The sequence below is a fragment of the Saimiri boliviensis genome, chromosome 1 (genome assembly GCF_048565385.1).
Source record: "Saimiri boliviensis isolate mSaiBol1 chromosome 1, mSaiBol1.pri, whole genome shotgun sequence".
Lineage (NCBI taxonomy): Eukaryota > Metazoa > Chordata > Mammalia > Primates > Cebidae > Saimiri > Saimiri boliviensis.
In genome coordinates this window covers 2,112,801-2,138,978 of record NC_133449.1, presented here as the reverse complement: position 1 = coordinate 2,138,978, position 26,178 = coordinate 2,112,801, and the positions used below count along the sequence as shown (strand labels likewise).

General features: G+C 39.7%; 1 protein-coding gene across 15 annotated transcripts in view; it reads left to right on the top strand.

Annotated features, from left to right (window-relative positions):
* The first annotated feature begins 7,137 nt into the window (after positions 1-7,137).
* MYT1L (myelin transcription factor 1 like) overlaps positions 7,138-26,178 on the top strand; it is a 548,393-nt gene continuing 529,352 nt past the window's right edge. For 3 of the 15 annotated variants that reach the window (XM_074393478.1, XM_039461310.2, XM_074393426.1), the window contains exons 1-2: positions 7,139-7,532; positions 12,372-12,447. The gene's annotated coding sequence lies outside the window, so the exon portion shown is untranslated. The other 12 variants (XM_039461346.2, XM_039461315.2, XM_039461308.2 and 9 more) reach the window with 8 other exon arrangements.

The window sequence follows — 26,178 nt, the reverse complement described above, 5'->3', positions numbered from 1 at the left end:
GTCATTGCTGTAGTGTGTCAGCCTTATGTCCTCTGGGCAGAGAGAAAGTGGATTTTCTGCAAAGATAAAGAATTAATGTAACCTAAGATAAGACAGTGAAGATGTACTGTTGTTCCTAAAATATGAAGAAAAACTAAACTTGGTCTCATCCTCTCATTGGGATAACATCCATTTCCTGGTGGTGGGAGCTGTGAGGATTTGCTGGAGTAGAGAAGCTACATTCAGTGCATCGTCCTCCATCAGCTCACAGTAACTCACCGCAGTTCTCCAGAATCCTGCCTTCCTTGCTAGCCCACCAATGAATGAAAGAAGATAAGACAAGCATGCTGCCATCATCACCTATGGCAACTTTACAGCTATGATTTCCCCAGCAATGCCACCATGCTTTCAATTTATTATTCTGATAGTGCATTTATTAGGGATCCAGAAAGGGGATTCTGCCAGCTACTGAAAATATCTTTTTTAAAAATTTGAGTCTCATACGTCACTTAGTGTGGAATGCAGTGGCACAATCATAACTCACTGCAGCCTTGAACTCTTGAGCTCCAGTGATACACCTGCCTCAGCCTCCTGAGTAGCTAGGACTACAGGTGTGCACCACTACACCTGACTTATAAATACATCACTTTCATCTCTGCCCATAGGAATTCTGGGGAAATGCAGGGGGAGCTTAAGGTCCCACTGAGCATGCATCACCAGGCTGGCTTCCTGCACATCTCTCTCAAGTGGACCACTTGGTGTTCTGTGTTCCCAGGAGAGAAGGCAAGCCAAAGTCCAATGATTCCCATAAAGTAGGGGTGTTTCTCTTCTCAAATACAGAATCACTCTGACAAACAGCTGTAAGGCCAGCTGGGAAATGGCATTTATGTTCACGATGCTACTGCAAGATCTTTCTTTAAAGGTGTTTCCTCATTCTAGATGTCCCGAGTCCAGAAGCCAACTTATTTCTGAGATTGGGCAAGAAACCACAAATGGCAGGGCTCAGGTCCAGCACCTGTGCACAGATGCCAAGTTTCATCAGTTCCATACGTCAAGTAAGAACTTTGTAGACCACCCATCTATTTCAGTAAATTATTTCATATGGTCATGGCTGACCATTGAATTGGTTTTCTACCATGTACCATGAGATGACAGATTCCTATCTTACGAGATGTTTCTACTAGGAAAGATAACAAAACTCCTATTTCTCAGAGGTTGAGTTGACTGCACTCTTAGTACAGATACATGTATCATTTAGTGTATTCAGTTACAAGTCAATATTCTGACTGAATTAAGCATAAAAATCAGAACTACTAGTATGATTGGAATCTCAAACTTGGAGATTAGCACATTAGTGATAATGCCTAAAAATATGTTGTATGGCTGTTTTTCTCAGGACGCTGCTACAACCACCATAAACTCTACACACTGCACTGTTTCTCAATTATACTACACAGCTACCATTGCCAGAGGAGAATCCTTAAAGGCTATGGTTTTCTGTGGGATGAACACATACTTCAAACTCGAACATGGGCCTGTCGTCATGGTAGATGTCCACGTTTCCAGTCTTTGCTGAAAGAGAAGTTGGAAAAATAAATAGGTAGTTATGTTAGGATCTAAAGCGGGAGGCAGTCCCTACCTACTAATGAGGCTCGAATGTTGGGGAGGGCTGGGATGTAGGAAAGAGGTCCAAACGCCAGAAATTCAGAAAGAGTGAAACATTCACAACAATGCAAACCAGGGTGCATGTCTTTCTCCTTTTGTTGAACTCCATCATCTTTTCTGCTTCTATGTTTTTTCCCAGATTCTCTTTTCTGAATGATTTTCAGCATCAAAATTCTTCTAAATACCCATGGTAATTATTACTATTTTCAGTACAATGAAGAAAAATATAATTTTGAATAAAGTAAGTGGTCTTTTTTTTTTTTTTTTTTTTTTTTTTTACTTCAGGGATGAGACCCATAAGCTAATTACAAAAATCAATAACAATAGCCTTATTAAGAACTTGATTTGGACCAGCGTTATTCCTTTGTACTCATAAGCTAAAAAGCATTTCATCCCTTTCTTCAAGCAGTTTGAATCATTGCAGAGCTACTAACCTGATGGCATAAAGGAATAAAATGTGATATAAAAAGCCCAGATGCAAAATAGTTCAGAGACTGAGTCTCAAGGGTATACAGTTCGTATGGAAAGTTTGTTGGAATAGGGATATCAGTGAATTTATTGGGCCACTAAGGGTGAAATGAAAAGCACTTACTTTCATAAAATTGTAGACGGTTTTTAAAATTATGGACTCTGAGTACAATAAATACCTTTTAGATTATCTTAGTTTGCTGGTTATAATCATCTAAACCAGCAGTCCCCAACTTTTCTGGCATTAGGGACTGGTTTCATTCATAGAAGACCATTTTTCCCCAGAGCATGTCGTGGGGGAGGTGTTTCACCTCAGATCATCAGGCATTAGTTAGATGTTCTTAAGGAGCGTGAAACCTAGATTTCTCTCACACACGGTTCACAATGGGGTTCACACTCCTGTGAGAAGCTGGAGCCACCACAGATCTGACGGAGCCCAGGAGGTGATGCTCACTTGCCCACTGTTCATCTCCTGCTGTGGGCCTCGTTCCTAACAGGCTATAGACAGGGTTGGGCACCCCTTACCTAAACCTTAAATTCTCAATGCTCTTTTAGATCTCAAAATTATGTTTTATATTTATATTGATATATTTTGCCTATAAATAACCAGTTCTACAAAATCAGGCCAAGTGATCTGAATACAGATGCTTTCAACTCCACCTGCTCTGGATTCCCCTAATATTGGTTAATATTCGATGGAATGGTCAGCCTGGGATAGCTGCAGAAGTAATGCATGAGCTCTGAGGTTCATGGTCTACCCTTTTTGACCCAATCATTTCATTGAGGTTACACAACCAAATTCTATCTGGTCACAACTGTTCTTGACATTTCAGCTCTTCTTCATGCTATGTGTCCTAAATGTCTTTCTCATTATTCTATTTAGCAAGTTAACCACCTACACCTTATTTCTCTTATCAATTTGCTGTTGAGTCAGTCTATAGATGTTTTGATAAGTTGAAGTTAATATCCTGTGATGCAAATGGGTTTCCCATCTTTATTATGGATACATTAATAAACCACCCCTTCTCTCATATATACCTACCTTGGAGAGTTGTTTCCCAATACAGTGAGGGAGGGCTATGTTAGTGCCTGATTTTGCACAGTGTATACTCTAATATAGAAATATCTGGATTCCAGGTTTTACCAACTTACTACCCAACTATAGCAATTCTATGCTATTTGCTCCAGACCTAAATTAATCTCAGACTCCCTTTAGATGTCACAGCTCTCCATCACCGGTGCAGACATAATTCTGAAGAAAAGGTCATGAGCTTCCTGTAGCAAAACTCAAATAAGTCATCATCATGCTTCCCACGAAGGTCTAGTTCCCAGCCCTCACCTGGTGGACAGCATGGCACCTGGAAAACCATCCAGGCTCCTTTCCATACATGTTATGTTGAGACTGGAGTCCAGAGAACAGAAAGGAAAGAGATTGCCCTTCCTGTACCATGAGGGATCAATCTTATGTTTGTTAAAGTGATCAAGATATATATCCTACAGTTGGGAATACATCATAGGTGATATCCTGCATATATTTCAATGCATAAAATTATATGGACTTTTTTTTTGTACTAAATTGGAGGACGTACACATTAGAAGTGGCCATATGTTCCAATTTCTTTTCTTTTACAAATAAATAAATATATACATAAAATTAATGAGATGTATTTCTTAACACCAAAGGCTTTCACATGTGGAATAAACTATTCCATGAAGCATAAAATATCTTAGAAATAATTGAAGGAAGCAGTTGACAGATATTTAGAGACAAAACATTTGGTTGTAAGATTTACTTGCAAACTACAGGGAGGTTTTTAATCTAAATGGTCATTTGAGTGTCCCCCAGTCCTTGTACATCCTGAAGGATTTTATGGCACCTTACTGCAGAGTACTTGATATCATTTTTGAAGAAATCGTAACATATCAAGTGAGCTACAATGAAACTGTGAAATGCAGACTGCAGTGTTGCTCTGCTGTTGCTCTGTGGCTTCATGATTCATTCATTTTTCCTCTTCTCTTAAGCCATTTGAGGGCTGGTATCTCAGCTCTAAAGTCATGCAGAGAATGGGTGGAAAGAATACAAATGCTTCACTGCAGCCAGATTCAGGCTAGGGCAATTGTTGTCAACACGATGAGGTTGAATGAAATGCAGTGACAGTGTGTAAGGGAAGATGTGTTCTTTATTGCTGTTGGGTCCAGGAATGCCTTACCTTAAGGATAAAACATTAGACGGTATGCTTATCAACACAGCAGCCTGTCATTGCAGTGAGTTACACCTGCAGCTTACGGTAACCAAAGCTGTTGAAGCAATATTGTGTGTGTGTGTATGTGTGTGTGTGTGTGTGTGTGTGTGTGTGTGTGCACGCGCAGGTGCTTTATATCTAATATACATTGTATTTTAACAGACATGCACATATGTGTAAGGAACACATGTACATATGTAAATTTGTGATTTAAAATATTGTGCCAGTATTATTTACAGATTTCTTTCTTCTTAATGTAAGATAAGATATTTGGGATAAATTTTAACAAAGAAAACCAAATTTATTACTAACACAGCTATGACAAACTCATAGGGAATAATTACATGCATGTGTGTATGTATGTATGTGTGTACACACATACATATTCTTTTAATTTGAACTTTGTTTTTAAGTATGTTTGGAATTATTTTAAAGTAATAATATATATTTAAATGTCTAAATAATATGCAGGAGGTCACTATTTGGCCGAAACACTCAAGTTTTATGGGAATGTTACTGTGCTTGCTCTTTTTTAGAGGAGTGCTTTGTCCTTTACAAAATGGACAAACACTCCCACTGTACTGCAGTTCCAGTTCTGTAATCATTTTGGACTTGCTCTTTACCCCACGGTGGCCTCACAACTTGGAGAACTCTCCTACCCACGTGCTGCTTGCCTCGGGAGCTGAGGATCAGTGTCTTACACACAGGATATATGCTCCCATTTATTTTCCACCGACTGTAAATGATTCCTATTCTTTGCTCCACAGAACATCCGATGTGGTGCCCAATCAGCTGAAAAAGCTGCACAGACGTCATTAGTTCTGTGTGTGTGTGTGTGTGTGTGTGCGCGCGCGCGCGTGCATGCGTGTGTGTGTGTGTGTGTGTGTGTGTGTGTGAAAGAGAGAGAAGGAGAGAGAGGGAGGAGACTGCAGCTGCCTTGCCGCGTGCTGAGTGGAGTCTCCATTAGGGCAGCGCTATTGATTTCTGATTCACATTGCAGCAACAGGGCTAGAGTGCAGGAGAAAAAAAAATCACGTCTCAGAAATAGGAATTAAAAAGACAAAAATAAGTAGATGGCTTTGCACAAAAACCAAGCATCTGTTACTAAAGGAAACCAAAAGTGGCAATTTAGCAAAATTTAAAGACTGTTTATAAATTAGAATAAAATGTATAGGAGAGGTAGAGTGAAATGAGGTTAGAAAAATTATTGGTTCTAATTTTTCAGCATTTTTTTTATGCCAGATGATAATGGTCTGATTTCCAGAATGCTTTGAAAAACCCTGAAAAATGTGGCAGAGATACTGCAAAGTAAAGCTTATTTGAGGGTGATTTTGAAGCTATGTCTGAGAATTTTAAACAACAAAATATCCAAAATTCATTTTTTTAAAATTGTGTTAGATTATTTTATTAGCTGGTAGCTCTCTCTATTTTATTCTTTGTGTTGCATAATACCTAGGATACAGTCACAGGCTGGTTGCAAATCCTTGAAACAGAAATAGGTTTCTTCATAGGCTGCGTTTCAGCATGTCCAACTGTGAGCCTGTGAAGCACAGCACTGGAGCTCTCTCGAGATCTGTTGCCTCGGATTTGGTTAGAAATTATTAAATCTGGAGGTAAAAATCTTGTCTTGGCCTTTTAGGCAGCTCAATTTTAAAATCAGCCCTTCTGCCCCAAGACTGATCAACCACTCCCACCCTGCCCCAAAAGAAAAACTGAAATAAGTTCAGTTTTAAAATAATGGTGCTGTCAGGCTGGCAGTCTGCATGTGAGCAGCAGAAAATTAGAAGAATAGAATCATCCATTCTCATCTCCTGCCACGACATGCACACACACATACATGCACACGTACACACACGCGCACACACACATGACACCACCAGTCAGTTAAGGGGAAAAAGGGTGATACCTTTTTAAAAAACGAAAGGCAGTAAGCCATTATTAGCAAGAGCTATATTGAGCATGCTTGCCAGACAAGCAGCAAAGCTGAGCTTCAGTTCCGCCCAGACATGTGCCTTGCCATTTCCATTTTAATCAGCCTGCTCAGGATGGCTGCTGATTCATTTTGCAGGATGTCCCCCTGGGAGCCAAGGTGGAAGCCTGAGGCGAGCTGCTATTGCATCAATGCAGCACATCCGAGTGAGAGCGTGGAGGCAGAGGGAGGAGAGAAAGCCTTCAGCACCGCATCCAGATTTCAATATGGCTAGTTAGAAGGTCCTGCCTGAAACCGAGTCTATTGCAGGAAACATAATGAAAGGAACAGAAAAGAAAAAAAGTCACATGTCATTTCATTATCCAACTATTCTCTCCCCCAACCCCTTCCTGCCACCAACACACACACACACACACACACACACACACACACGCACATTTTACAGTGACCATGAAAGATTTCAAGCCACTCCGTGGAAGACTGTGTGTGTATGTCATGTGTGTGTACTATTTACCTGGTAACTAGCTGGGGTGGTATACCTGATTTAGCTGGAGACTTTGATTTGTAGGACTGACAACCTTATTATGCAGTGAGTTTATTATTGATATTATTCTGCTCTCGGTTGCCATGGCCACCTTGTGAGAGACATTCAATTTTCTCTCTTCCATCATCATTATCTATGAGGCCATCTGTTGTGGAAAATGAATTCAGCCTCATTTGCATGACTGATAAGCAATTTTTTTTTTATCTATTTAACAGAAGGTCATATGCCGGGGATTTGGAGCTTGTGAAAAAAAAAATGTGGAAAAAAAAAAGCCTAGGAGAGGATGAGTGGGAGTGTGTGCATGGGGGGGTGTGTGGAAGTCAGACAGATCCCTGCGGCCTGCGAGCCTATCGAGCTGCATTTGTCGTTTCTGCCCGGGCGACATTTTTTCTCCCTAAGCTACTGCACACTAAACAGAGTGAGAGAGCTTTTCCCTGCAGCCTTCTTGAAGCCCCCCTGGTTTTTTACTCATTGTTGGTGGGTGTATTTTATTTTTTTCATCCCTGGACTGTGGGTTATGATATCAATATTCACGGAAGACAGAAAGCCACCTTTCCTGCATCTCGGGGGCATGCATGCTCTTCATCACCCTCTCAAACTCGTGGTGGAACAGGGTTTTCTTCTCTGTCTGTGTATTCTGAGCCAGCACAGTTACCAAAATTGAACTTGTCTTTCGTTTGTGAGCGGTTGTGGTCACTGTGAGGTACGTGATGTTCATTAGGTTAATTCTTGGGACTTGGTGAGCAGGGTGTGTGTTTTACCGTAGTTCAAGGGCTTAGATTGCATTTCCATTGTCTGCTCCTTTTTAAAGTTATTTTTATAGCATGGCTGCTAGGTGAAATGTTCCTAGACTGGAGGCTTTGTAATCCACAGGAAAATCTGTCTTTCAACTAAAGTGGGTATTAGGTTGCATGACTTAACTGTGATGTTGTTTATTAACAAAAACAAAAACAAAACATGATGCTTGCATAGTGGTGCTTGGGTGATAGGAGGATACTGAAACAAAAACTTCCCAGAGACTTTACCGGATTACTTTGCATTACAAATGAAGCACATCATTTTATCCAAAGGCAATTAAAATGTTAGGTGTTGTTGATGTATTTACCTAATGGTAAGAAGAAAGTTGATTTATATTGTTTAAGAGGAGAAACTCAAATAAAGATTTTTAAATTAAACTTAAATGTTTGAAGTTCATCATAATGAAACAAAATGTTATTTATAACAGAAATATGTCTTTTAGCACCACCTAAATTAATAAACTAAAAGTTTAAACTGTACTTTAGTTTTAAGGTAGATCTGAACAAAGCAAAAATATGTATGTAGATATTTGTGTGAGAGTTAGCTATATAAAATACAGAGAACAGATTTTGAATTTAGTATTAACCATGACAATTTCTTGTACCATCAAAGCTACACAAGCTAAAGAATTTCTAAGTTACTTAGAGTAAAAATATTTTATATAAGAGCCTTTTCCTCCAATGTTTATATTTTTTACTAAACAAAATTAACATCATAGACAAAAGCATCCCAATATCACCCTTACAGGAATATGAGGGTCTTTCTAATTGTTCAACTTCATAAATGTCATGTAGATTTTAAAATAATAAAGTCAAGTGTCCCATACAGATAAAAATGTAATTATTTTAAAAAGAAAAGTGTTTTATACAATATTCATTTTCAGGAAACAATAGCATTGCATTCCTATAAGTTTTTACCTCTCAAGAACTTTGAATCCAAAGTGTTGATTGTAAGTTATAAATGCTACTAAGTGCCACATTCCAGAAGAAAATAAAAAAGAAGTTTGTTTTTCTGATTGACCTAAAGGAACATGTATGATTCTATCACCTCAAATGCAGTAAGGCAATTGTTTAAAAGTCTCCTTAAAGTTAGACTTTAGTGATAAATTTTCTTTATTAATCAGAATAGACTACTGCTTATGTATTTGTGTGATGGCACTTTGCTTGATTGCACTTTTAAAACTCTTGCTACACTATCACACACTTTTCATAAGCAATGGCAGCTGTTATATAATCCTTCTGTTTTTTAATCAGCCATGTTTCTTCATAGTTTACCTTGAGTTTCAGAGAAATGAGTTTACTTTAAATATTAATTTGGCATTTAAAGAATTTAAAACAATAAAATTCTGATAGATTATGAACATTATTTAAAGTGACATTAGCTTTCTCAGAGGACTGAAGTTTAAGCATCAGTAATATGAGATCAGATCTGTAATATAATATGAAGGATTATGTTGTCGCCTTTTGATCTGTATATAAAGTCTTCAGCTTTGTGAATCAAACTTGTCAACATCTACGTAAAATCTGTGAGGGAGCACAATTGATTTTTCCCTCCTCCCCACCCCCACCCCCAAAAAGTTAATTACCAATCTTGGTTGGAGTCTTCCTTGCCTCCCTGACATTTGACTGCTGCTAATTCACTGATTAATCTCATTAATGTGATTATAGTAGGATTTGGAGTTGGCTGCCATTGTTCTGTAGACAGTGCTATTCAGCCTGAGCACTTGCCACCTCATTCAGTTTTGCTGTGATTTTTCAAAGGCTGGTGGAGTGAGCTATTGTGAACAGGCTTCTCTGCCTTCCCTTTCAGCACCAGGAGCTGTCCGCAGCTGATAGCAATTGCATTCAACAGTGACTGACTTCCTCCTAGTTTATTGGTGATGTGAAAATGGCTCACTTTCATCACTTTAATGATTGTGCTAGTTGAGGTAGAGGCAGGGGAAGCCTTGGTGGTCACATCTGGATGTTTTGAAGATGGTGGCAGCAGAGATGTCTATACTTGAAGATTTTTATTTACTAAAGACTTTCGATCTGCCATTACATACACATTTTACTCTATTTCCAAATATTCTAAATAGAATATGTTGAAAATTACTTGTATATATGTATAGGTGTGGGTTGGAAATTTGTAAACATTATGACTTCTCAATTGGAAAATTTTTATCCAAATACATGTAATTATTAATAAAATTCATCTTTGAAAAGATGCACCAGGACTACCTGGTGTCACAGTAAGGCAGAAAACATGCATGACACACAAATTTCAACTTCTCTTGAGTTAAACTCGCATCCAACAACAGAACTTATGCCAATTTCACAAATTTGTGTTAGAAGCTGAGATTAAGGTAAAGGCTCACTAATTTGTGACCACATATGAGTGGTGCACAAAAATTCCTGGAAGAATATGAGTACATAGTCTTCCTTGGGGTTATAAAAGCTGTTAAAGCATGACCTTAGGACTATGTGGACACTTTCAGAGAATGAGACTTCTTTAATGTGTTGTTTTCACTCTCACTGTTACAGTTTTCACTTAATTAATTTATTTTTTACTCTCTTGAAAATATATCTATTTTGTACTTTACTCTTGAATATACCCGATGATCTCACTGCCTGATGTTTTTTGTCTGCTTTCTGTGTCAATGTTTAATAGATTAGGGAAAAGGAATAAGTAATTATGCGATTTGAAAGCTTTGTGAAGTTTTTCTATTTGTCATAATTATACTTAAAATGTAAAACATTGAGTTAATAATCTGATTATTTGTTCAGCTGCTTTTATAAATACTTTACATGTGTAATTTTAGAAAGCCAATTACTTCTCTGTGAAAAATTAATTTTGTCAAGTAAATAATGTTTTCAAAGTCACATGCATAAACTAGGTTTCCAACTCTACCTGTAAGCCACTCTAATTTAAGGGAGAGAGATTATTTTAAAGATATATAATATATCATCTAAAGTACTTTGTTTACTTGTTATACATTTTAGTGGATACATTTTAACTTCAAACAACTTAAAGGCTTATTTACTCTTAAATATTTTATATTTTAAAAATCCTATTGGTATAATTAGAGGCACTAGTCAGATGCTCTTTGGTAATGTCCACTCTGCCCCACTCTTATAGTTTGGTTTGACTGGGCATTCCTTTTAGACCAGAGCTATAATTTTCAATAAACAACCAGTTTTCCCAATGCACGTTGTCCTTTGCCAGGAAGTCTACCCTGATGCAAAGTCTCCCCAGAACTCTGTTCAGGAGGCAAAGGAATGGTAGACTCAGAAAGGGAGACCTACAGTTTTGCTAAATTCTTATGATCGAATTACTCCATAGCATGATTTGATTGCAATGGCATTATGCATTTTCCTGTTTTCAAGTTTTTAAGAGCTCTTTTTGTGAATATCTCCTTTTTTATTTGAAACACTGTGTAGTATTCCTTAGAAAAAAGTAACTGAAGATAAACTTGAACAAAAACTTGCAAATAAGGTATTTTTCACGAAGCTAAGTTTCATCATACTGCATTCTGTACCACAACACAATACCTGACATTGATCTGCATTTCTTCCTAACTAAACTGAAGACAAAAGATATCACAAACTTGAGGAAGAAAATAGATGTAGATTTGTGTTTGTGTGTGTGTGGTTCGGGGCAGTGCCATATCTACATATCATGGTTGCGGGCATTAAAAAGATATTTTTAATTAGCATATCCTCATGTTTAAAATATTGCCTCTAGTGACCACGACTCATATGAAATAATACAAATATTCCACTTTTACACTAATTTATCTTACAATTTTCCTGATATTAGATTATTTGAAGGCAATAGCTATCCATTTTTTTCCATCAGTGGGCTCTTTTATTGCAATGTGGTTCAGTTTGCAGTATCTTTGTGTCTTGTCTCTTCTCTCTCTCTCCACTTTCCTTTCTCTCTCTTCTATCCTCTCTCTCTTTAGCTCAGGCCCTGCCTGTCTGTTTTGCCACCTTCTCTTATCTCTGTGTCTCTTTCACACCTGCATTGTTCAAGTACACACAATGATCTTTCTATGCATGTTTCCACAATGGAAGTGTTTTTGGCTTTGACATCATAATGAGTCCTCAGGGTATCTGCAGAAGTAATCAGAGATGGTAGAGAAAATGTAAGCCAGGTGTTATAAAACTAGAAAGGGCGCATACATGCTTATTTATTAGACGGAGAAAGACTGATAAGCATTGCTGTGTTGGGCTTTTCTGCTGTGAAAATCTTCCCACCATATACCTCTTTTAAAATAATCTCTGCTCCCCACGTGGTGATTATTGGAAAATTTGGGGGGGTATATTTTAGTCACAGTGTAAGGAGTATTGTGTTGTGAGAAGATGGCACAGTACAGGTCATTCTCTTAAAGCTTTCCTTGCTTTCAGACTGCAGCGGTATCTAGCAGGGCTTGACGGGAAGGGAATTGCAGCCTCTGTAGTAACCAGCAAGTCTGGTCCCAGCACAACAGGGAAGAGCTCAGTCTTCGGAGGAATTACCTCTGAGAGCTGGAAGAGGGTGTTCCTGGTAACTTGGGGCTTGTCCGTCAGTCTCCCCACAGAAACCACAGTCAGCACTGTGCTCTGTGGAAAGCCTGCAGTGGCTGATCCCTTGTGCTGCTCTGCTCTCCACTCTCACTGTGGATAGTGGGCTGGCGGAGTGCGGGCGCCGGAGGGTAGGGGTGAATGGAATGGAAACACAGAGGGAGCTGTGACCAGCACGTGCGATGGTCTCTCCACGGCAGACAGAGCCCTGCGTGTGTGAGAAGCAGACTGCGGAACAGGATTTGGCTTGATGGCCACCAGCTCTTCCACAAAAAGGTACCTCTTTCCTTTTATTGTAAAGGTTGCATAGGATTTTTTTTTTTTTTTAATTTGCCCGGTGGCTGCAGCTCTTAGCTCTTCTCTTAAGTACTTCAAAAATAGTTGTTTCCTCACCTGCCTGCCTGTCTCCAGCTCTCGTTTGATTGCACACACAGCACTTCCTAAAGTCTCTTGGCTTGGCGTGTGAACACGCCAACAATGGACCCTCTCTCAAACAGAGTTTCTCCTTCAGGATAATGCCATTGTGGGGACCGATATATCTGCATGCTGCCCGGAGTTGTTGTTAAACACGAGTCTGTGTATTCAAGGCTAGTTTCCAGGGGCGAGGGTGGGAGGTGCTAAAGTAGCCTTTATGATTTAATGTAGCCTTTCATAGCAGTGAGTGTTATAGGAGAGAGGTTTGCAGAGAGTGAAATGGTAGAGTCACCACCAGAGTAAAACATCTACGGCTTGACTTAAGAAGCCATTTATAAAATCAGCACTTTTTTTGAGCCAGAAAAGTGCTAATGAACGTCAGGTATCTATGTTCCCTTAGTTATTTTTAAAACCTTATTAGGTGTTGTCTTTTCAAAGAAAACTTTTTCTATATTTTTATCTTCAAACAATAATAAAAGATAAAAACGTTTTAACTTTCTTAGACAAATAGTTTCCTATCTTTTGTTTTAAAAGAAAACGATACAAGAAGCTCTGAAACAGAATAATCTAGTGTGGTTGGCAACCCAGAAAAGATTTTAAGAATCAGTTAGAGTTAACTCTTGCGTTGCCATTCTTTTATTTTAAGAAGTGACAAGCTTCGGAACCTCTTTTTGTTTTGTTTGGATGTTAACCAGTAATGCCATTTAAAATACTGTAGGTTCAGCTTACTTTTGTGAGGTTTCTTTGGCCACAGCATGAATTTACCATAACATCAATGATAGGGGAGATATTTGTAGATATATTGCCTAGCCGGTAGCTGCTAACAGCCTGACTCCGGTATTTACAGTTCTCATCTATTACATTAAATACAGCACTGCTCATGATACACATTCTGCTCTAGAGATTTAGGGGCCTGTGGGTACCAGGCAGGCAGCACACAGCACACATCTCCACTCTTGTCTGTGTTGCAAGCCTGATGCACAGGAAGGCTGGAAATTACTGGTTTAATCCACAGCTGTAGCTTGAAAAATATCTAGATCAGCAGTGAAGTTCCCTCCCACCTTAGGATTTGGGGAAGTGGATGTGTTTTGTGCTGCTTAAGGGAGGCAGCCTGCGCCCGGGTAAGTCAGCAGGATGCTTCCGAGGCTCCGGTGCCGCAGGGACGTGGTCCCCGAGGGAGCCCGAGCCCTGTGCACGCGCGCAGGCGGGACTCGGCCCGGCGCTGCCCGTCTGCTGCTGCCTTTTGATGGAGGCTGCGCTTGGCCCGCCCGGCCGCGCGCTGTACGCATGCCCGTCGTCCCTGTCGTTTAGTGGTGTCAACTTATTAATTTCCATCTTCGACTTCGGGCCTGTTAGTTTCCTGTCTGAAAGCATTATTACTTTTGTCCATGTGGCAAAATAATTAGCATACAGATGAGAAGTGGCCCCTTGCCTGAGCGCCGGTAGAGAGGGGAGATGAGCAGGGCAAGGTTGATTGGATGAATGGAGAACAAATGGTGGGCGTTCAAAAGCATTACAAGAGTTTTGTAGTCGTGGAGCAGGTTGGAGAATTTTCTGGGTGAGTCCCTAAGATGGAAGGCAGGGGTGGCTGCCGTGGGAACCACTGCCTGCCGGGCGCTGGCTCAGCTGCAGGTGCCCAGAGCGGCCGCAGGCGCAGATAATGCATTGGGGCGACTTTGTTTTGCAAGTCTCCGGGCTGCTCTCTGACACCCCTCCAGGTAAATACGTCCTGTGCTCCCCGTCATCTCCAGAGCGTTGGCTCCGCTTCCCAAAGTGGAGCAAAGTTCACCTCCTGATGGTCAGTAACAAAAGAAGGGTCATTTGCTGCCGGTTTGGGGTAGCGGCTCCATCCGTCTTCGTGTGCATGTGTCTGAAGTGGAAATTAACTGTTTAGAGATGATTGTTTTTAGAAACTTACAGCAGCCATTATTCAATGTGTTTAATTAATATTTTCTGAAACCGTGCATCGAGATCAGCAAAATTAGCAAATGTTGTTTCAATTAAAGCCCAGACATAATTAGTTTTGACTAGTATGTATTTTTCCTAGCTGGATGATGATTTTAGCTAATTTAACCAGCAACTTACTGGAGATGGTGATAATGGAACCGAAGTTTCTATTGATCTGTAGAATCTACAACTAGGAAATGTAGAAATTAGCACAACCAGTGATACTCTCAGTTCTTTTCAGAAAAATGGAGATCATTTTTCCAAATCAGTCTTGTGAGTTGAGAAGTAGGAATAAAGAGCCTGCTGGAATCATAATTTTCTATTGTCATCAGTGACACATTTCTTATATAATTCTGTGACTGTACTACTGCAATATGAGTGTTTTAATATTTAGTTAAATATACTTCCATCTGGGGGAATTCACTGATAAATAGTTCTTTCCTGTCTTAATAATTCCTATTCTCCCTAAAAGGCAAGGTTTTTCATTTTAACTGACCTAATTATTTCACCTGCTTTTTAGGTAGAGCTCAAGTAGAAATTGTCATTCTTTAACCACCGTTTTATAGTTTCCTGAATATTTTAGATCACTTGATTTTATTTTGCTTTTATTTCAAGCTGTTTTCCTAAAGAGTTACTTTACTTTAGCTGTTTGCTTTAAACAATACATTGAATATTTGACAGAAAACATAACTTTTGGGGGGGAGGGGAAATATTTTCTGTTTTAAAAATACACCTTTTCAAAAAGGAAAGAAAGTACCTTTAATCAATCTAAACCTCAAACACAAGATATTGAAAAATATATTAACCCTTCATATTAAGCTGCTGAAACTTGGTTTTGATCATTTTCCCTCTCATCCTGCAAGATTCTTAGTCCTCACATTAGGCTTTTTCTGCATAATAGGTAAATTATCTATTTTTTATTTTAATGTGTGTGTGTTTATACACACACATGTACTTCTTTTTCTTTTCATTTTTAAATTTGCTGATAAACTAGAATGAGGAAAAATGAAGTTTTTAAAAATTTAACTCAAGCAGTTTTACATATCCAATTGTTTTCAAGCAGATTCATGAAATCCTGCCTAAAGTCAGCAAGTCATACGTCCATTATTTTCTCATTGCTGCATTTCATTTTAGAGTTGAACCAAGCTTTCTGTGATTAATATAGCTGCTTTTAGCTTTATGATGGTTTGTAACTTTCTTGGGGCAAAATATCGGCATTTACTTTTTAACCTCACGCTGTATTTCTACGCAGAGGAGGTCCTGGAAAGCCACTTCTCCACGATGCTCTTTGTGCCTGGCTGCCTTCAAAGGTGGAGCACAGCTGGGGTTTTTTTTTTTTTTTTTTTTTTTTGGGGGGGGTCAAAATTGTGTCATCTTGGTCTCCATTTCACAGAGCCCCGCGTGTCAGTCTCTGTCACATTCATTCTCAGGCTGTGAAACAGGCTCACGGGCAAAGACAATGGAAGGTCCCAGAACTGGAAACAGGGTGATGTGCACCAGTCTGAAAAGGTGATTCTAAGGGATTGTCTCTGTCTAGTTTGACTCTAAGGTTGAATGTCAACTTTGGAAAGAAAAACAGCCTTTCATGGCAACATTTTAAATCAGTCAATGTGATTCTAAGACATTAGTCCAAAGATGAAGCCCTCTTTGACTCAAATGCCTTGTGTGGGCCACACTGGTCAGTGTGGGGCTTTCGCTGTCTCGTCGGGACTGCTCTGCTCACTGAAGCCACAGAGGGCTTTGCTTTGGTGGGAATTCCATTGATAGTGAATGAAAAAAAAAAAAAAAACAAAAAACAGGTAAACATTTTTTTTTCAAAAGGTTATTTGACTCTATTCCCTTTAAAATTCAGTACTGTCATGTATTTTTGCACTCTTAGGAGTACTATAATTCATCTCTTTCATGGTTTTGTGAGTATGTGTATATGTGTATTTTATAAATGCCAATGTGAAAAGGTGTGCAAGCTGACAATATTTGAGCCATGGGTTTTGTATGTGTAACATGTAAACCTGCTTTAGATGTGTTTGTGCACTCATTAATACAGTTGAAAGAACTTTAGGACTCAATATTACATACTGACTGCTTTTTACTGAGGTCTGACTGTTTAGATAGAACACTCATTGCTTTAAAGAAAATTACTTCAAGGGTATTGGACATTTGCTTGAGAAATTTTCAAGTGTGGAATGTTAGGTTTAGGACTCTAAATCAAACAACTCATGAATTAATAATTTATGGGGGGGTCTTGTTTTTAGTACATGGACAAAGGTTGTCATTATAGGATTTCTAGCTCAGACACTGTTCTAAGTGGTGCCTTCATGCCGTTCTCTGAACCCGAATGCATAGTGTGTTTTAATGGCCCTCCACAGAACGGTTTTTCAAAAGTCAGCATCACCTCTCGATTCCAGGGGCTACCCCACCACTGAACCCTAAAAGCAATAGACCATTCTTAGAGGCTGACTTTAAATTTGGCCCAACCTCCCCTCCCTGGTGCATGTATTCCACCAGCCTGTGCCATCTGAGCAGAAGCTGAAGGCACAGAGCATTGTCGCCATGAAACAATGCTAGCCAGACTGGTTGTAGAAATAATCGAGTCTGCAGGGCACCCCATGGAGAGCCATCAAACCGAGTCTGCTCTGGAGCTGTCTGGTAGATTGTGAACATTCGGAAATCAGTGCCGCATCTGCCGGTGGACCCTGTGCTTCTCTGAAACTCCCACCTGCCCTCATGCATCTGGGCAAGAGCTTTTCAGAATCCAGTTTCCTCCAGGATAAATTTAATACGTCTTGAGGGCCAGGCGCAAACAAATTGATTCTATCTCTGCACCAGAAAAACTCATCAACATCTGTAAGATCACAGATTTTCAACAACCCCAGGATTAGGGGATGCTATCTTGTAAAATATATTCCAAGCCTACTCCCTTCATACCTCTTGCCAGCATGGCATTTTTTAATTAGGAAGTTGATTAAAAAGGGCATGATAGACCACGGATGTATGGTCTCTTGGCATCCATCCAGCTGTTTGTTGTCTGGGTCGTGAAAAGCGTTGCTCATCACCAGTTGCAGGAACGAGGGGGAAATGATTCTAAGGGATGGCAAAAATGGAACTGTTGTGCTCTGCGTGCTAATGACAGCTGATTGTGGCTTCATCTGAACCAGGCTTTTCCACAGATAGGCTTGCTAGCTTCCTTCATAAGACAGAGACCACTCATACTTTGCAGATAACTTGGAAATGTAGAAACGAGGTGTGTTATTTGGTGGTTCTGATTTTTCAGTGATCAATAGGATAAGTCATAATTACTTGCATTTTCTGGATTCAAACCTATTTTTGACTTCCTATCCTGTAAGTTGGTGTCAATAGTGGTAGTTGTTCAAATAGTGCTGTGTTGTTTATCTTCAAGAGTAATTGCTTTGGTTTTTCCTTGTTACCTACCCCACCCCCACCCCCAGCCGCAACCCCAGGGAAATTCTTTACTGGCTTTTTTAGGGCTTAGAGTATATTTCACAGAAATAAAATTTTATGCCTAATTGTAGTGTTCCTCTGGCTAATGTGGTGTGAATGAGCAGCATGCTATGCATTTAACCCCGTCCATCCCTCTCATCCTCTTACTGTGTGAGCAATTTCCCAAGACCTGGCATACTAAAGAAAGTAGGAGAAAGACAGCCGTGGATGAGCCCTGACACATTGCCAACCCCAAGACCCTTATGCCCAGGGTAGAGGCTCTGGGGCTTTTACCTGTCACTCTAGGAAGACGCTCAGTGCTCAAGACCAGGGAACTGTGTCTGCACCCCAGTGGGACTTTTCAGCTGCTGGGGCAGCAGCTCTCCCTTTTGGTTTTCTTCCATCTGAACCTACTTGCACATATATTAATTATTTTTAGATTCTGCATTTTGAAGTTTTCAGTGACAGACCGGCTGGAGTTAGCAACAATGGTGGGTGGGCAGCCAGGGACTCTCCTCACTCTCTTCTTCTAGAAGGGAAATATAAAAGTCAGTGATGAAGACAAAAGGCAAGACTCCTTAAGATCAGCGCCTCTGTTCCCTCTTAATGCCATTAACTGAATCATTAATGCAACATGCATATATTGAGCACCTACTATGTGCAGAGCCAAAAGAGACAGAACTGAGTAATAAATTTCTGCCCCACAAAAAGTCAAATGATGTGTGTGTGTGTGTGTGTGTGTTTGTGTGTGTGTGTGCGTGTGTGTGTACATACATATATACATATTTCTGATAAAGGGTAATTATAAATACTTCTAGGTTTACTTCTCTTGAATGCATTTTGAAATAGATTAAAGCACCTTTATGATTTAAGAAGAAGGGTTGCGTGATCTCTGAGACCCCTTTCCTGGGTGATCAGTACTTCAGGAATCCAGGTGAGCATTTTAAAACTCAGCACTCAGCAGCATAGCATTGTATCACCATGCTCTCTATTCGACAGCACACATGATTTAAGTGCGCTGACTTCTTATAAAATCTAGAGTTACAGATTGTTGAAGGTTCTGGATAGTTAGCCCTCATCCCTCATGGTTTCTAAGTACACACTCGCTGTCCCCTTACATTATTCAGACTCACAGTCGCTCACCTGAGAATGCATGAAACACTAAACAGAACGCTGTGGGGAGGAAGGTGTTGGAAACTGTCAGGGGTCTGTTTTGCAGTCTCTGAGCTGTTGATAGAGATCAACAACAGGACATTTCGGATGTGGCGTGGTGAAGCTCTAGATTACTGATTGAGGGCCAACCTTGCAGGCGAACAGGAAGATCCCCTGTGTCACGTTCACCTGTCTCTGCCTTCTCTGTGACATGGGCAGTCCTGCCACACTGCAGGCAGCTGAAAGGGGCGGTCGACCTGGTTACCCACCGGCTCACCATTGGCTGCAGAAACATCAAAAGAAGGAGGAGAGGAGAATTCAAATTAGAAACTGGTCATGCATTTCAGACAATTCCAATGACTATTTGCCACATTCCCCTTGAGTCAGACCTGATTGCACATACCTGCCTATTTAGAATTAAGAATTTTGCCATTACACCCTGTAAAAGACAAGTTTAGGTTAGAATTCACATTTTATATTCTCTCAGAGTCTGGAAATTTAAGTAGCTCAGGCATCAAGAAGCCACATGTCTTTGCTTAAAAATGGAATTCTGAGATTATATAAAGAGAGAAGAGTTGGTTGATGCTAGGTTCTTGTGTATAATAGGGAAGAAAATCTTAATAATTTGCTCAGATAAATTTCAGGCCAATTTATTACTTGTCTTTTGTTTAATGTGGCACATTTGGTACTGAATTAACATGTGAAATTTTCCACTGAATTTGTATTCTGAATCTTCCAAGATGTTTTGCAATTCTTTTCATAGTCCTGAGAAAAAGAATGGAGATAGTTTTGCTGCCCAAATTTTTTTTAGCTAATATGATGTTACTGAGATTATATGAGCTCAAAAACAACGCTTTTCCCTAAGAGACCCACACCCATAGTGCCAGCCAAGAATTGGTGTGCCTGTTCTCCAGGGACAATTAACACACCTGTTTACAAATGGGCAAAGCCACCTGTTCATCTAGTTTTAAAGTTAATGATCAAAACAGTATCTGATCCTAGGGGTTAGTAAGAGTGGAAAGGCAAATTTGTGAGACAACAGGTCACATCTCATTTTTATTACCTCATATTTCAATATATGTATATGAAATGTGGAATTAGAAAATACACTAAGCCTATGACAAATATTCCAAATGTTAAATATCAACATTCCAAGGATCAGATGCAGAAGTTGCGTGAGGAGTAGTGGAGTCAATGATAGTTTACATTTCATGCTTTCCATTTTCAAAATCCAGCACGTGCCAATTGAATCATGTGTTTTAGCCTCAAAGGCTTAACAGAAGTGTGAGTCTTGCTGATTGGGCAGCCAGCATGGCAAAAACAGGCCTATCAGTGAAAAATCAGCAAACGATTTTAACACGCCTCATCCTTCCTCCAAGATCGAGTCTCTCTCCTTTTCTCCTTTGACTGGGGAGCATGTGATTTGAGCCCATCTGACACCATGGCCTCCAATTTTCTGGCTTGCATTACCATCCCTAGTGGCTCCCGCTTCGAGGTTTGTAGCTAAGGGCATGGTCAGGAGGATGATTACAAAATCCCTTTACTGATTATTTTGGTCTCTTCTGAGAGTCAGAAAGACTCCTGTCTGGTTTGGTTATGCCAGCTAGGGCGCACATGTGCTGTCACTTTCTGACTAATTTTCTCAAATTTAAAAATGACCCATGACACAGGAAAACTTCATTATTCCACTACTCTCTAGGAGGATATTTTTACCTAATATTAAACATTGTGTCATTTTTTATTTTTATTTTTTGTCTTTTAAAATTTTCTAAGTGAGATTTTTCCATCCGTAGTCAACCTAGACAATGGCATCAAGTCCCTGTGAAACAGTCCAGCATTGGAAAGACCTTCCTCCTTCGTGCTCAGCTCTCCATGGAATTTGGAGATGACTTGAAAGAAGTCACTGCAGCTTTCTGCCTCTCGTTACCCTTGTTCAAAGGAGGGAGTCCCAGTTCTAACACTGGATGACTGTGTGTTTGGTATAGTCTCCCAGAGGGCGATTCCAAAGGCACCACGGTGTAACGGTGGGCGCCGTGCTATCAGCAGGGCCCTTGTTCGCCACCGTTTTGCAGAGAAGTGCAAATGCAAACCCAGGGCCAGAAGCCTGCAGTATTGAGAGTAGGTGCTATGGCTTGATGGATGAGTTTAATTTGGGACTACTAAGGTCAGGCGGATTGACACGAAATTCATCTCATCACATGCTGCTTGGTCATCTGGAAAATTCACTGGACTGTGTGACACTCAGACACGTAACCGAAACCTGACTTTCCCTTAAGTTATTTTCTCTATTAATTGTATCTGTTTGGTAACCACAATTTTATCTTGCTTTACACAAGAATTTTATTATGCCAGCTATAGGTGGTGGGTCACCCTGAAAATTTACGGAAACGTAGGTGCCACGGCGGTTCCACGGGGACCTCTTGGCTTCTCTCAATCCACTCTGCTGACTATATGAGTCTTCCCAACTCCTTGCCATGTAGGCTGGTGAGGTATATGCCATTCACATGACTTGGCATAATACTTAAAGAAATAGCCCCGTCAGCTTTATGTCTTACCTTTCTTTTCAAAAGCAGTATTAGGGTATGCACAGGTTAAGCAGAAATGCATTTTTAGCAGCTAAAATCTATTATACAATCCATGTCCTACTTCTGGTCGCCTAGAGCAGAAGGCACCTAAAATGACAAGCAAGAAACTCATGGGTACAAATAAACACTAAGTTTTTACCACGGTAGCCGATGGCATGTTCTTCACCAACTCAAAAGAGTGGGCCTGAATACTGTCCTCAAAATGTCCCATTAGAATAGAGAAGAACGCCATGGTCACAGTGGGAAAAGGAAATGAGTCTGAGAACCAAGCTCATGTGGAGGAGGGATGGTGGTCTCTCTGCACACCTGAATCTCAGACTTCTCACCTGAGTCAAAGGAGCCTTTCCAGACTACTATTGCCAAGGAGGCTCCATTGGGAAAATTCAGACACAGGTATGTTTTATTTGACAAGACAATCCAGTACTTCAAAAGTGCAAATTTCTACGTGTGACACTTTTCTCTAAGTATTGGGAAATGATTCTCATAGGAAAATAAATGGAGACGTGAAAGCAAAGAAAGGTAACTATGTGTAGAATGAATGGGGCTGGAAAGAAAAAAAAAATTGCAGAAACATTTGTATCCATTTGAAATTTAAAATCGTAAAAAATTGACAGGCAATAGAGATATGCTTACGACATACAACTTGGCTATTTCCAGTTCTTACTTAGAGTGAGATGTTGTAAACATAGACCAACTAGAAAAATCATGCTTTTGGAAGATCATAAAATGAGTAATGCTAAGTGCCAAGGACCCATACACTGTTTTATACAAATTCAAACTATTGATAAGTTATATTGATAAACTAATAAAAACAGACTATCAGGAAGGCACCCTGAAAACAATAATAATAACAATGGCTAAAATTTAGCACATACAGTAAAATGAGTGCTTTCCACATGGGTTATATCATGTAAAACCCACAAAAATCTATAGGATTGCTATAGGCACTACTAATATCTTCATAATCATAAAATAGGTAAACATATTCATTAAAGAGTTCATGTTATCAAAGATACATACTATTTAAGAAACCAAACCCCTAATTCAAAGGTTTTGTTTGTTTGTTTGTTTGTTTGTTTTGTTTTTTTGTTTTTTTTTTTGACGGAGTCTTGCTCTGTCACCAGGCTGGAGTGCAGTGGCGCAATTTCAGCTCACTGCAATCTCCACCTCCTGGGTTCAAGAAATTCTTCAGCCTCAGCTTCCCAAGTAGCTAGGACCAAAGGTGCGTGCCACCATGCCTGGCTAATTTTTTTGTATTTTTAGTAGAGATGGAGTTTCATCATGTTGGCCAGGATGGTCTCGATCTCTTGACCTCATGATCTGCCTGCCTCGGCCTTCCAAAGTGCTGAAATTACAGGCGTGAGCCACCATGCCCGGCCACAAAACTTTTTATAGACATAGAATATGTTGTTATTTTCTCCATCTTCAATTTAATGGTTACTTTGGCTGACAACACTCAATTTCAAAAGACCAAACACTTATTTATGGAATGTCTGTATGGGTAAAACTTAAGCCAGTGTACGGTATAGTCCTTGCCCTCAAGAAATGAAAATCCGGCTGAGGACCCAAGACATAACAAGAGAAAAGGTTAAACATCAACAATCCCCCCAAAAGTTCTCAGGGACAATGGACACACTAGCAGAAACATACTGAATGCTTTGGAGCCCCCCAAGTGAGTCTGTGAAGTGTCCCTGAGATAGAAAGCACAGAGGAGCTTTACATGTATGTCTTTAATCCATATTCAGTTAATTTTTGAATGTAAGGAAGGGGTTCAGTTTCAATGTTCTGCATATGGTTAGCCAGTTTTCCTAGCACCATTAACTAAATAGGGAATTATTTCTCCATTGCTTTTGTCAGGTTCATTGAAGATCAGATGGTTGTAGATGTGCAGTCTTACTTCTGAGATCTCTATTTCGTTCCATTGCTCTAAGTGTCTGTTTTTGTACTAGTGCCATGCTGTTTGCGTTACTGTAGCCTTGTAGTGTAGTTTGAAGTTGGGTAGCATGATACCTCCAGCTTTGTTATTTTTGCTTACGATTATCTTGGGGGAGGGAGAGCATCAAGATAAATAGCTAATGCATGTGGAGCTTTATACTTAGGTGAGAGGCTGATAGATGCAGCAGACCACGATGGCACATGTTTACCTGTGTAACAAAGCTGCATGTCCTGCACATTTATCCCAGAGCTTAAAATTAAATTAAATTAATTTTAAGGAAGAAAGTACAGAAGAGCAAGTCATTTGTCAGGGCCAGTGGCCATGAGAGCTGGTGAACAGTTGGAATCTGGGATAAGCCTTGAAAACCAGTGTAATTTGGATACCTGGGGGAAAAAGGAGCAGGCTTTCTGTGTTACTAAGACTATGGTGTGTGTGGTAAGTATATGCAGCGTTCTAAATGGTGATTATTTAATGATATTTGAGAGTGTGTAATCGATTATTCATTCCGCTATATTACCCATGATTTGTACATAATTCAGAGTGACTTTGGGGGGAAGTTATACATAAATATATATATATGGGAGGCAGTTTCGTTTTGAAAACTATTAATGCTTTGTTTTTAAAATGTTCCAAAAATGCATGTCATTTCATTCTATGATCTAAACGCATGACAGTCTAGAAGTCTCTTGGCTGGTGGAGTTTCGTTGCTTGTTGAATGATTTACAAGATGGTTAAAGAGTTACTTGATCTTATGTTATGCAAAAATATCTCTATAAGAATTGTCATAAAACAGCTAAAAACATTAAAGAAAATAATGAGAATAGTTATTTCTCCTTTGCTACGAAAATCACTATGCACAAATAAGAATTTTTTTCTTTTTTCTTCACACAGAGAGGTATGTTAGAAAAATAAACATATGATGGTCTCTAAACTAGAGTGAGGGCTGGACCCCAATGTTATTTATACAGTTATGTACTGAGATAAGTAAGCCATTTAATTCAGGTTTCGACATGGCTTTGGAATTAGTAAGAGCTCATGCTTCTATACTAAGATCAAATTTAAACATGACTTGCAGAAGGCATAGTATCTCTAAAAGTAAGAGTATAAATCGTATTTTACTTAAAATTTCTAGGAGAAGACCAAAACAGTATTATACAGCCACACCCTTGGTACTTTAGTAGTGGATTCATCCCTATTTCCTGTGTAATATCAAGTAGGGTCTTTCCCTATATTGAGTCTTTGAAGAGAAATGTTCTATCTACCTCCTTACACCATTTCCATTTTTGTTTAAAGCAGGTATTTTAAACTAATTTCAAACTAAGTAAAGCCTATTCAGAATGTGAGATTTGTTATCTGCTTTCAGATCCCACTTAAATTAACCAGGCATTATCTCTGCTGAGCTCTGGGCCCTCTCCAGAGACTGATTCCTGGAACCCTTGCTATATCTACCTCTGAGCATGGGTTAAGACAGCCAGTAGTGTAGACAGCACATTTTAAGAGCCAGCCAACCACTGATCACATTTGATTTTCCAAGTTTTTTGTTTTTGTTTTTAATCAGCTGAGATCTTCAGAAAGCAATGTATTGAATTTTATCGGCTTTGCTTTTTACAAAAATGCTGTTACTATGCCGAGGATACAGAGAAAAAGCTCCTTCCTTCACCCAGTCTTAATTGATGTATTGAAGACAGTGAATATACAATATGAATCCTTAATTCATATATATTCTGAAAGGAATGCAAAAATGTAATTTCTTCAGCTCTAAGTTCATTGTGACTTTCATTCTTTCCTTCTTCTCCTCTGCCCAGGGCACTGACAATTTGAGAATCCTCTGCTCCACTCCTTCTTCAAACAACAGCCACTGAATCATTAGCTAATTCTCCAAGTAGCCAAAGACATGTTCCTCTCTCCGTGACAGCCTGCTGTTCTTTCTCCCTCCTTGCTTCTGGCTAGAACCTGTCTTTCTTCCCATTTCTCCATACCTCACGTTACAACAGTCTTCTACCATGGCTTTTGAGTGAAATGTCCTTGATGCAATGAATATGTTCTTCTCTGTCCTTGCTAGCCTGATACAGACTTTGTCTCTCTCTCCATGGAATCTAAACATAAGAAGAGTGGGAACGGGATAGAAAGCATGGAATGAAACCGTCAAAAAAGCTACTAGTGATGAAAATACTTAGTAATCCTCAGAAATGCTATATCTACTTTTCTTTTTTTCTCACTCTGTCACTCAGGCTGGAGTGCCAGGTGCAATCACAGCTCACTGCAACCTCTTCCTCCTGGGTTCAAGTGATCCTCCCACCTCAGACCTGAGTAGCTGGGACTACAGGTGTATGTCACTCCACCTGGCTAATTTTTGAATTTTTTTTTCTAGAGATGGGGTTTTACCACTTTGCCCAGGCTGGTCTTGAACTCCTGCTTCAGCATCCCAAAGTATCAGGATTAGTCATGAGCCACTACCCTGGGCCATAGAAGTGCACGCAGGTGAAAGAGAAAGGGAGAGAGAGACAGAGAATATATTATGGTTCTGTTTCTCAG